This window comes from Cryptomeria japonica, chromosome 9, assembly GCF_030272615.1.
Source record: "Cryptomeria japonica chromosome 9, Sugi_1.0, whole genome shotgun sequence".
NCBI classification, from domain to species: Eukaryota; Viridiplantae; Streptophyta; class Pinopsida; order Cupressales; family Cupressaceae; genus Cryptomeria; species Cryptomeria japonica.
This window is the reverse complement of record NC_081413.1, coordinates 111,686,170-111,698,784: the sequence shown is the minus strand read 5'-3', so window position 1 is coordinate 111,698,784 and position 12,615 is coordinate 111,686,170.

The window sequence follows — 12,615 nt, the reverse complement described above, 5'->3', positions numbered from 1 at the left end:
CAACTAGGGTTAGGGATGTGTTGCAAAGCTCCATCACTACTTTTCACAATTTCCTCCTTAGACTAGACATTTATCATAAAACCTAGTTGTTTTATTTCCCTGTAAATAATAATTCATACAATTGTCAACCACTACTTTTTTATGTATAAAATATTAAAGAGATTCAAATGAGTTTTCATAAAGTAGAAAAACTTACGTTTCTGATGTAAGGGGTTTCGGGTCCCCTCAAAACCTGTTTTTGCTTAATTAAAAACTTACGTTTCTAACTTAGACTTTAAATACATGAAGTTAGGACAATCAATTAAAAATAAATTGATAGAAGCAATTATCAAATATTTAAAATATTTATCAATAAAATATAGATTTATAATTTAAATATATTTGAATTACAATTTTTTATATTATAAAAAAGATAAGATTAATTAATTAATGGGACTAAATTTAATTATCACTGAAACAAGAACAAGTAGACAAAAGTTTAGAACCAATAAATCTAGGTATCATAAATAGACAAGCTATTTTTCATATGAATGCATTTATAACCACCAAATATAAACATATATCCATCATGCATGCATTTATATCAGTGAAAAATTCAAAGTATCATTTTCTTTTAGATAAATGCACTCCATTGATTAGCATCATTGTCCATGCAACTAAGTTGGTTGTTGTACTAACAAAAATACTCTTAGTATTTTCGAAATGATAGGATGACCATACACGTCTCTCTGATAACCACATATGCATTTTGTGTGGAGAATAGCCATCACCTCATACATGAACTAAAAATAGACTTAGCTACTCAAATTTTCACCCTCGCCTTCAATTTATACTTCTCTTTTCTCTAGATAACAACTAGACAATATCATAAAAGTCAAATTTCAATTTCAAATTTCTCTGCAATCAATAAACCACACAATAAAAAACTCATCACCACTCTCCAAATAGCTTCAGATAGAAAAAGAATAATAAAGAACAAACTCCACTACATTGCCCAATAAAAAGTAAAAATTGACCTTCAAGACAATATCCTTGTCTAGAACATTAAAATAAGGTATTTAATTTTCCAAAGTGGATGAACTAATCAAGCCCTCATGACGAAAGTCGTCAACCAAATACATTGAAAAAAGCGCCCGTCAAAATATAGGTGGATAAATAATAATAATAATAATAAATTTAGTTCTCATCCAAAGAAACAACTATAATCTCAATGACTATTATACCCATTTAGTGGACTTGGGTGGGTTAGTTTGCTTTCTCTTCACGTTGGCACACCTAAACCAGTAAATGCTTTCATTTTTAAAAACAATTTTATTTGAAATTTTCATTTTAATATTGAGTAGTAATAAAAATATTTAATAAATGATGAGTGTATGTGGTGTAACTAACATATTTTTTTTAATTATTACAATATAATAGATATTTTTGTTTTATTATTTATCAAAAAATGTGGTGTGATTTAGAATTATAGTATGGCTAGAAAAGGTGTAAGGATAAAGGGAAGATAATGAGAAGTATTTTCCATTCAATGTTAATAGAGATAGATAAAAGGATATTAAGGTTTCAAATGTAATTCTCTGGAATATCAAGAGAGGAGTCATTGTAGTTTAGGGGTGGTAACAATTTAAATTTCTTATTCTTTGAGGGGTTTTATTAGGTCTTAAGAAATAGGAAAAGATTTTCAATTAGGTTATGGAGATGTTTTTTTATTGAAAAAATAGTGGAAACCAAGGCGCTGACTCTTTACATAGTTATGGAGATGTTATTAGGTAGAAGGTTGTTGAATAAAATATTTTAAGAAATGTAAAAATTAAATTAAATTTTCATTATTTGTAGGACTTTTTTAAGTCATAGATTATTTCATAAAAAATGCATTTGGTTCTCTATTCTAGTGGTGGTGATTCCCCTTGAGATGGTAGTTTAGTTTTTTTGTTGATGAATGATAGTTTTAGAGTTAGTTCAACTATTGAGAATAGCGAAAAAAATTTAAAATGTAGAATTGCTAAGGCATTCGCTAGGAATCCATAGAATTTTGTGGAATTATAATATCTTGATCATGTGTTTCTTTCCTCATAAGGCATCCTATTCAAACTAGTTGAAGGTTCATTTACCGACCCTTCTAAAAAAAAGTATTAATGAGAGATTTCAAGGAGTTGTGTTCGAGATATCTTGTGTGTATTTTTCAATCAAAGATCTAAATATTTATATATTGTCTTCAAATAAAACTTGGGAATAATTCATCAATTTAGAAGGTTTGCATTTTAAATGCTTTCAATGCAACCAAATTGATCAAAGAATTGTAGATCTCCCTTGTTTGAATATGTTACTTTCCTATTTAAATTGGGTGGACACGTCAATTTTGAAAGTTGAAAAACCATGGGAAATTTATGGAAATAAATTTGATAGATGCATTTTGGCATCTTGAGAGGAATATTTTGTTAGCCTCACTCAAGCTACTTCTAGGAATCTCTCATGGTGTGTTTTAGATTCCGATTGTGTTTTCTCTAAATTAATTTATAGAGAGGTCATAATGTAGTGTTGTGGGGATTCATAGGTGCATGACAAAGAGAAGGAATCATATCTCCATTTGTCTCTTGATTCTTTCTAGGACTTTGTTTTCATGTAACATTGGTATGTTGCTTCAAGATCTTGCTCCACTAGAAGTTTTTGAGGTTTTTTGGGTTCTATCCTTCATGGAAAATATGTTTCAATATAAAAACAAACCAAATAAGTGGAGAGTACATAAAACCAAAGTGAAAAGATCTAAAAGCTTTCAACATTTTTTTCTAATGAACCATGGAGGCTCTCTTATCTCTCAAGAATAGTAGGTAAGACACTATTCTTTTTTTTAAGAGGATAGTCATGCATGTAAGGATTGTGCATTTTGAAAAAAAGGCATTTCTTTCTTTGACACATTGAGCATAACACTTCCCTTATATTTATAGATTCTTGCTAGTTTTTAGATATTTTCATGTTGCATTAGATGTGATAATTGTTATAAGCTATGCTTTTATTGAGTTATTTTTAGTGCCTCTACTAAGGCTTTGATTACTAGTGTCATCTTCATTTCATTGCATGTATATTGTATCATTATTTTATTTAATGGGTGAGAATCCCAATCGATCCATCAATTTACAAATAACAAAATATTTAATAAGTAATAGTAGATTTTAATATTTAATACTCTCAATATGCTTCAATCTCTTTACCAAGTGAATAATTTAGTGGTAAGTGTCACCAAAGGAAAAAATTTGACAATATAAACATAATTTAATGCAATGGAATAAAAGCCATATGATTGAACTTAAAATTTTTCATAAAAAAATATTATTGTAACATTAAATAGTAGTAAAATATAAAATAATCTTTGTAGTCTTTTCATATCTAATATTATCATAAATATTTTTAAATACTTACAGTTATAGTTAATTTATTTCCACTATAATTATTGATGTGGGTGACTACATTAGTATCATATTTAATAGGAGGAAGAATCCCAAATCCTAAGTACACATCTCCTTATGAAGTGAATAAGTTATAACTATACTACCATGTAACATGTATCACCAAAATAAATTTTTAGACAATATATGAAATTGAATGTAATAATATGGAAAACCAAATGATTGATTCTTATGATTAATTATAAATATGAGAAGTGCATCTCATCGCACTTTTCTATTTGATCTTCTACAACTTTGTAGGGAGTCTCAAGTGCATAGTGACTAAATAATTTAGTCTATTTTTTGATGCATCATTGACTCAACACTCAATTTCATATTTACAAAAATCATTTACCTCCACTCAAACTATTTTCATTTTTCAAATTATTTATTTTTCTATATTAAATAATCAAACATTACCAATTTTATGTTTCCTACAAATTAAAAGAAAATATTTTCAACTAACATAAGATTACAGCTAAATTCTTGTCAAATTTAGAGTTCTGAAAATAATAAACTCAAACTCTTTCTACGACACTTCACAAAGTCATGCAATCAACATCAAATTGAACATTTACAAGAGTGTGATGCTATCTCAAATATGATAAATAATCATATGTGACAAGGTGATATAGTGACTAATGCAATGTGGCAATAAAGTGTAGCATATGTGACAAATTATGACATCATACCTAATGCCTAAAATAATTATGACACATATAAGCAAACATATAACATGGCAATGGTGTGTGACAAAGTGTGGTGATTACAATGATAAATTATGACAGTTGTGATATCATAGAACTAAGTGAAATCAAACACCCACCACAATAGCGAAAACAAATTTCAAGATTAGTGACTAAGAACATGAGATATATATGTGAAAAATCATTTTAAAAATATATATGTTCAAGAATAAAGTGACTAAGAACATGAGATATTATAAAATTTAGAAATGCAATACAATTTAACAAGACTATTCAAAACTAAGGGTCCCAATTTGATTAGAATTAGGGGTATCTTTAATCCCCAAACAACACATGCCCCACCTCACCTAAACACAAAAGGATACTATTTTATTATTTAAACTCCAAAATGATAAAATTTAGACATTTCATATAGAAGAATCACATTAGCAATCATTATCTTATTAAGTTACAAAGCTAATCATCATTTTTATTCCAAAAACATTATTAAAAACTATTTAATCTCTAATACAAATTCATAATGAAAATTTTTTTATCCTGAATATAAGTTTCAAAATCAATGCATCCAATCATACAAAAAAGTTTTCACACAATTATCAAGTTGAATCAATTATATAATGAACCCATAATCTTCATCTATATTTACTACATCATTCATTCTCTTCTTTCACCTATAAACTTAGCTGAGGCCACTTCAAATATCAAGTTTTTAAATATTTTAACACTTATAATACAAGCATAGGTTATATTTAGATACAAAAACTTTGTGTATAATTAAACATAACTTTATTTGTCTATATGGGTATAGCTTCACTACTGACTAGGCATTAGCCCCATCATAGATAACAATATTCCTATCCATGCATAGATCCATTAGCGGCCATGAACCTATATTCTTAACAAATATTCTTGATTCACCTAAAATGAACAATGTTTTTAAGGTTTTTATTTTTAATTTTCCCTACCTCATAACATTGAAGTTTTAGTTTTGAGTCCATTGTGGTAGTCAATTGGTTTTCAGTGAACATGATATCTTAAATTTATTTATTTTGTCAAAAATAAGTTTAAGAGTAATTAAATATGTAAGATGTGTTAGATGAAAAGTGTAAAGTACCTTATTATATTCCATACACTCCTTTTAGAATAAAAATAGATTTGGCATGCATAGGTTAATTATTGATAAAACTACACCCTAACAACTAATCCATTATGAATACAAAAGAAAAAGATTGTTAATAATGATATCTTAAAATCTCACCTAGATCATTAAATGCAAACCCATTTTGTTACCATCTCAATAAATGATAAATTAAAAAATTAAAATCAAATTAACAAAACTTAAGATAAAAAAACTAGCTACCAACTATAACACATCCTAAATACTCAAAAAAAACAAAAAAACAAAAACTTATACAAACAAAATTGAACAATAAAAATAAAAAGATAAAAATAAATTAAAAAAATCCTATCCTATAAGAATACTTACTTAGCACCAGGTGCATGGGTATGAATAGGACAACCACCAACTTTATAAATTTCTACATTGTTTATCTTTGAACTAAACAATAAGTTGTCTAAATTGTGTGAGTTTGTACTCTAGATGGTTTTCTAAGAAAATTAAGAGCTAAGCTATCTTTCCTCATGCTCAATCCAAAAGCATATTTTCTTAGTAAAGGTGTATTTGAATCCTTAACTATTAGAGTGATTAGAGTGATTTAGGAGTTGGTCATTTTGAAACAAAGGTTCATTTAGTGAAATACATTATTATTTAGTTGTATAACCAATCTATTCTAGTTAAAGTAAATTGACATGTTTTATAATTATTTTTTGACTTTTTATTAATTAGTTTTTGATAATTTACTTTTAAACTAGTTTTAAAATATAAAATATATTTGTGGATTTATTTTATTTCATTGATTTATCATTGAAATTGAAATAAAATAATGATTGATTCATTAAAATTAAATTTATATTGTTAAAATATGTTCATTTTTAAATCATATTTAAATCTAAAATTAATGAATTTATGAAAAATATAATATCAATTGATTAACCTTAAAATTATAATTAAATGCTAATTTTTGAATTTTGTGTGTATAAAATTTGTTCCCTTTTTCTTATATATTTATAATTTTCCATAACAACAATAAGACATGATTAAATTTGTAAAAATTGCTACCAATTTTTTTTTAATTGAATTCTCTACCTATTGAAAAAACCACAAGACTAGGAGGGAGGGGGAGGGGTGAATCAATCTGGACCGTAAAACAACTTACTTATAATCCTTTAAACTTCAAAGAACAATTAACTTATCACTGCAAATGTAAAACATGAAAGCACAAAAATAACACACACATGAACACCAAATCTATGTGGAAAACCCAAGAAGGAAAAATCACACTGAGAATCACACTCACAATATGAACAACTAATCACAATGTTTTAGGCTCAAGGTCAAGTGTCTCATTGCACTTGATTGGAATTGCAAAAATAAGGTGCACAACCTTAGGGCAAAATACAAAGAACTTGCAGTACTGAGACACAAAATCTTAGGGCAAGATACAAAGAGTTGCACAAGTTGCCAAAGGACCCACTATCTTTCGACAGGTACATGGAATAATGAATTTTAATGAAAAATATCTATTGATCATGAAACTATCCTTGAATCACTATGTCAAGCGAATAATATCATGGCAAATGTCACTGACTTCATTCATTGTCTCAACATATTGTCACACTGAAGATATGATCATCAAAGCTCATCACAAATGGAAATTCACACTTCTATTGCTTGCATATAATTCACATCCAATTCACAATGATCCACACACATTTCATATCTCAACTCATACATCTACACATTTTTTATACAAGGTTATACATTGAAACCCTTAACTAGGTTGGCCACAATCAGAGTATACATGAATTACATAAAGTCAGCCACTTAGACCAGAACTACACAATGCGGTCCATTCTAGGAGATAAAGGGGACCCAAACACATCACAACAAATCTTCCTAAATTGGTTCCAATGAACTACACATGCTAGAACTTCCACCAAAGTTGACATCAACTATAACGTGTAGAACAACAATGAAACACATTATCTAGTCGACCCAAATGCATCTACACAATGTGGATCTACAAACACCACTTGAGACCCATATAAACAATCTAACACAACATCTAATTCATATCTGGACCAAAAGAGAATGGTCCAACTAAGATACATCACCCGAGTCAGCTAGAGACCAACATAGTTGACAACACTGAATACAAAACAACATAACTTCACTTGTCAAATGAATCAATACTAGAAATATGAAATAGAACACCATGCAAACCATATGAAAATTTCCTCCAAGCCGCAACCATTGAATCACCATATCGGAGAAATGCAAAGCATTCTCTGGACCAATCCTGATAGACAACCTCACTATCAACAAACCGCCACCATCAACTAAATCATCTGAGCAACAGAGAACTTGAAAACATGATAGTCCAACATCCATTGAACATAGACATTATATTATAAATATGGGCCATGAACATCAAGAACCAAAGGAATGCAAAGAATTCTTCCATGAGAACATTAAATACTCTTTCTTGCATATTGAAACTTCCACTCACCAGCCTTCTAGAAACACCTCATACTAACTCAAAAACACCACCAAATATAATAACAATATTTGAACACTCATTTTTTAACTATCTACAACATTTACACCCAACACAACGATATTAATGACAACACAAGACAGTTTGATATCAATGCCAACATAAGCAACATAACTTAAGTTTTTGACATACGGTACATAACTAAAGTTTAAATTTAGAGATGAAATTTGAAGTATTGTAACACTAGATTAAAAAATAGGGAAAAAAAAAAGAATCTAAGTTCTATCTTTCTTATAGACCAATCAATGAATGGATAAACTCAATGAAATCCAATCTCTATGAGATCCACTATCATAATCTCAATGTGAGCTAGTGAAATATTCAAGGGGAAACATGAATGAATGATGAGAAATTCTAGCTCAAAAATTTTCAATTTAGCTTACAAAATGTTTCATTATTAACCAAGCATTAGTAATATAAACATCCAATAAAATATTTATCAACATTCAATGAATTGAATTAAATGCATAGTTTTAAATGAAAAGAAATTAGATTCAAAGCTTGGAAAACACCATTGAATAGGGAAAATTGGTAAAACTAGATCAAAGTGATTGATTCATTAAAAATCAAAGTGTTTTGGAACCCCAACAAGTTTTCCAATATTCACAAATGAGATGCATATAAGAATAAATAAAAAAATTGGATGGGAAAAGAAAAAATTCTTCCCTCCAAATTGTCACAATAAAAATTTCTCAAAAATGAATAGTTATAAGTTGGTTCTTTGCAATGATCTTTTATGCACAAGCTCTGTTTTCCTTTTTAGAAAGATTTTTCTTTTATTTTAAATAGCTCTTTAACTTATGCAAATATTTTTAGCTCACCCCCTTTTCAAACATTTCCCAAACTATTAAATTTATATTAATTTGCATTTACAAGTTTCCATTGTGCATTTTAAGCTACTATTTAATGCAATTTTTTAAGTCTTTTTGTTGTTCAAAACATTACCTTGTTTCTTGAATAATGCTCTCTTGTAGCCATATTCAAGAAGTTTAATCTTATCATGATTTTACAAGTTCTCAATCATCTCAATCTTGTGAAAGACTAACACAAACTTATATAATTCTTATGTGAATGAAGATTGGAATTTTTTTAGTGAGTGTAGGTCATTTCATGATAGAGATGAAGGGGTTGTATTTCACTTCAAGAGCTAAAAACATGTAAATAGAGAGAAATTTATATTATTGTTGGCACCTATTTCCCTTTTATTCATGTTATTGGGATAATTCATTTTCCAAAATCAACATACTAATTCAAAAATAGTTTGTGATTTTTTTTCTTTTGTTTTCCTTTTTAATGGTCCTAGTCTAGATACATTTTCCACTATGTATCCTAAAGCTTTCTATTATAAAATATTCAAAAAAAATTCTTTGGAAGGTGGAATTCAATTAAGAAGATGAATTAAATGAATAAAATATAGTAGAACCACATTCATTTTTAGAGTTTCCCTAAACAACTTCTCCTTCTTAGTGTAAATAGGACAATTATACAATCAAGATGATTATCATAACCAAGTGTACCTTGAGAAATAGTATTCACACAAGATGCTTAAATTGACAAAAGTTTGTATAATTTAGAATAAAAATGTTTTACTCTAACATTCATGTATTTATAGATGCTATTAGATTTAACATATCTATGAAACACAAATGGACAAAGAGAAAAATGCATATATTCTAAATTGCTCGTCATTTGTAGAGTTAATTTTTAATCTTGCCTTTCAAAGTAACCCTTGTGATGTTTTCCTTTGCTATATAAATGATCAACTAGAGTGTCATTAGGAACATTATCATAAACCAAAAGGAAGGTGTATCTATGTTGGAAAACTCCCTTATAGTGAACCAAATTTGAATGTAATAGAAATGATAAAAATTCAATATGATTCACAAACTACTATGTACTCCTTGATCGTCCAAATATAAATTAGTCATTGCAACAAATTATCCACTCTTAATGTGACTTGATATACATAATAGAAACTGCTATCTCCGATATACCTTTTCTCATTAAAATAATTTATTACTATTACAATTTTTTTATATTTAAAACTTAACAATTTCAATGTTGATCATTTTTATTTCAATCTCATCTCTAAAAAAAATAAATAAATAGATTATCATGTTAATCATACCATATTTCCTTTAAAAATTTTACCAAATATATCCATTCCTTACCTTAACCAACCAGAACACTTTAAGTTCATGCCCTTCCTACATGCTTCACATTTTGCATATATGTCTAATAAAAAAATGAATTGATGTCTATTCAATATTCTATATTTTTCTACCTTAGCACGAATAGATTCAATAGTTTAGCTTTAACCCATGATATTCCATCAAAATCCACTTTACCATAACAATTGTAATATAAGATAATTTAAATAAGGTTCATAACTCTAGGTGTAGGGTGGGAGGAATCTAGGTTTTGAAATGTTTTGTTAATGTTGGTGAACATTGTAATCAGTGCATCCATTTCAATTTGGTATAGAAGTGATGGGTGTGAGGTTTCTAATATTAAATTAAATAATTCATTCACTTTTAAGATGCTTAAATTTACTTTCACCATGACCTTTCGCATTCCAAAGTTTCATTGCCTCATACATTTTACCTCTTGAATTCAAATCACAAATTAAAATAATTTGGGATCCAATTAATATGACTTTGCAAATGCAAGATTATGGGATCCAAAAAATATTTTTCTTTTTGCACTTGCTTGTGTGTTTCGAGACTCTAGTTTTTTTTAAATAAAATTTAAAATTTGTTATCTTTGAAATTAGAAATAAAAAAGCATTTAAGTGTAAATCATAGATTTAAATATAGAACTGAACAAATGTATATTATATATTTACATTATTAAATTGGATAAATATTTTAATATTAAATTTTTTATTTTAAAAATTTGAAAAATATATATTTTAAATCTTTATATCAAAAACATAATATATATAATTGAATCATAAATCACATATTTTAATCTTATATATTTAGGCTAACATATGATTGAAATTAAATTCTCACCGGATTTAGAGTTACAAAAATAATAAAGTCAACTTTAATTATGACACTTTATGAATTCAAACAATTGACATATGACACAACATTTGTTAGGAAAATGTGACACTATCTCAAGTGTGACAAATGATCAAATGTGTCAAGGCAATATAGTGTTTGATGCAACACATCAACAAAGTTCAACATATATGACACATTATTACACCAAATATAATTCCTAAGAGAATTATCCTGCATCACCACAAGTACACATATGACATGATAGCAATGTATAACAAAGTGCAACAATTACAATGACGAAATCTTATAATTGCAATGCCATACAACTAAGTGAAACCAAACACATCACATCATAATAAAAATGCATTTCAATGAACAATACTAAAAATGTGACATATTTGAGCATAAGGTGACTAACCACATGAGGACTTGAGAAAGACTAGAAATTTATTACAACTCAACAAGACTTTTCAAAAGGGAGGGTCCTTCATTTGGTGAGAATTAGGGGCATTTTATGACCTTGAACAAGATCATTTCTTAGTTTCAAATGAAAGGTGAGATTGTATGGATATAATATGGAGTTTACTAGTGGGTCTTCTCCATTGTATATTTTATTTAGGGGTACCATTTGAAAGTGGATAGGTGAAAATTGAAGAGGGATGATCTAGTACAATTTAGCCATGGTATTAAGTACCTAATTGGTGAAAGACAAATTTTCACAAGGACTAAAAAATCATTATGATGATGGATATTTATAGGGCTAGATGATATTTTCTACCTTGTTATGGATTGAGGAAAGGTCAGGTGAAGAAATCAAAAGAAGCAATGGTAGTGTCCATATTTTATATGAAATCAAGAAGAAAAAGATTTTTTCAGGGCATGGCCAATCTTTCCATTATTATCAACAAAATTAAATATTTACAAGTATCATGTGCACATGCAATGAACATTTTCCAATATTTCAGATTAAAAAATGATCAATGGGAATTTCTTTTAGTAATACTGAAATTGATATCATGTGATAAAGACTTCCAATCATAAAAACTCTTGTTACATAATTTTATTGAACATAGAATGTGACTCATAGGAGTAAATTTTTAGTCAGTAGATTGTTGTTGCAACATATGAAGGGGAGATTGTGAGCCCCAAGTGTACCATATTAAATAATTGTCAAATGTATAATAAATTTAGGTTAAATTAACATGGGTTATGAATATAAGTTCATTTATGGAGTTAAGGTTGAATCTTTTCTGCTAAAAAATTGAATGGGGTGTCCTATGGTCCCATATGTTCTCTAGTACCAAATTCTTAGTTCAAGTCTAAGTTCATTTTCCTTTTATTTTTGTAAAATTTGGAGGTGTGTGCAAGAATAAATCCCCTCCATGATTTTAATGTATCTATTGTTGAGAATTCTAGGGCTAAGAAATATATCTCAAGGTGTATACTTATTTTATTATTGATATATTTCGATTTGGTCATTGGCGTAGCTATTTTAAAACTTTTTAAAAGTCTTTAAAAATCTTTTCTAAATTCGATATGAATTTTTTTATCACTTATATATTGCTAAAGAAGATTTATTCAAGTGAGGTTTTTGGAGTTTATGTATTACATTTAGATAAAATTATAGCTTGATTGATGAGATTTTGAATGTAATTTAGTACTCTATTTTGAGTTGGTTCATATCTAAATTTTGAAGATCATATTTGCATATATATTTTTTCACTTATTTTTAGGTCTTGAATCTATCACAAATAGAATTACTTTAGTAGTTGGTTCTATC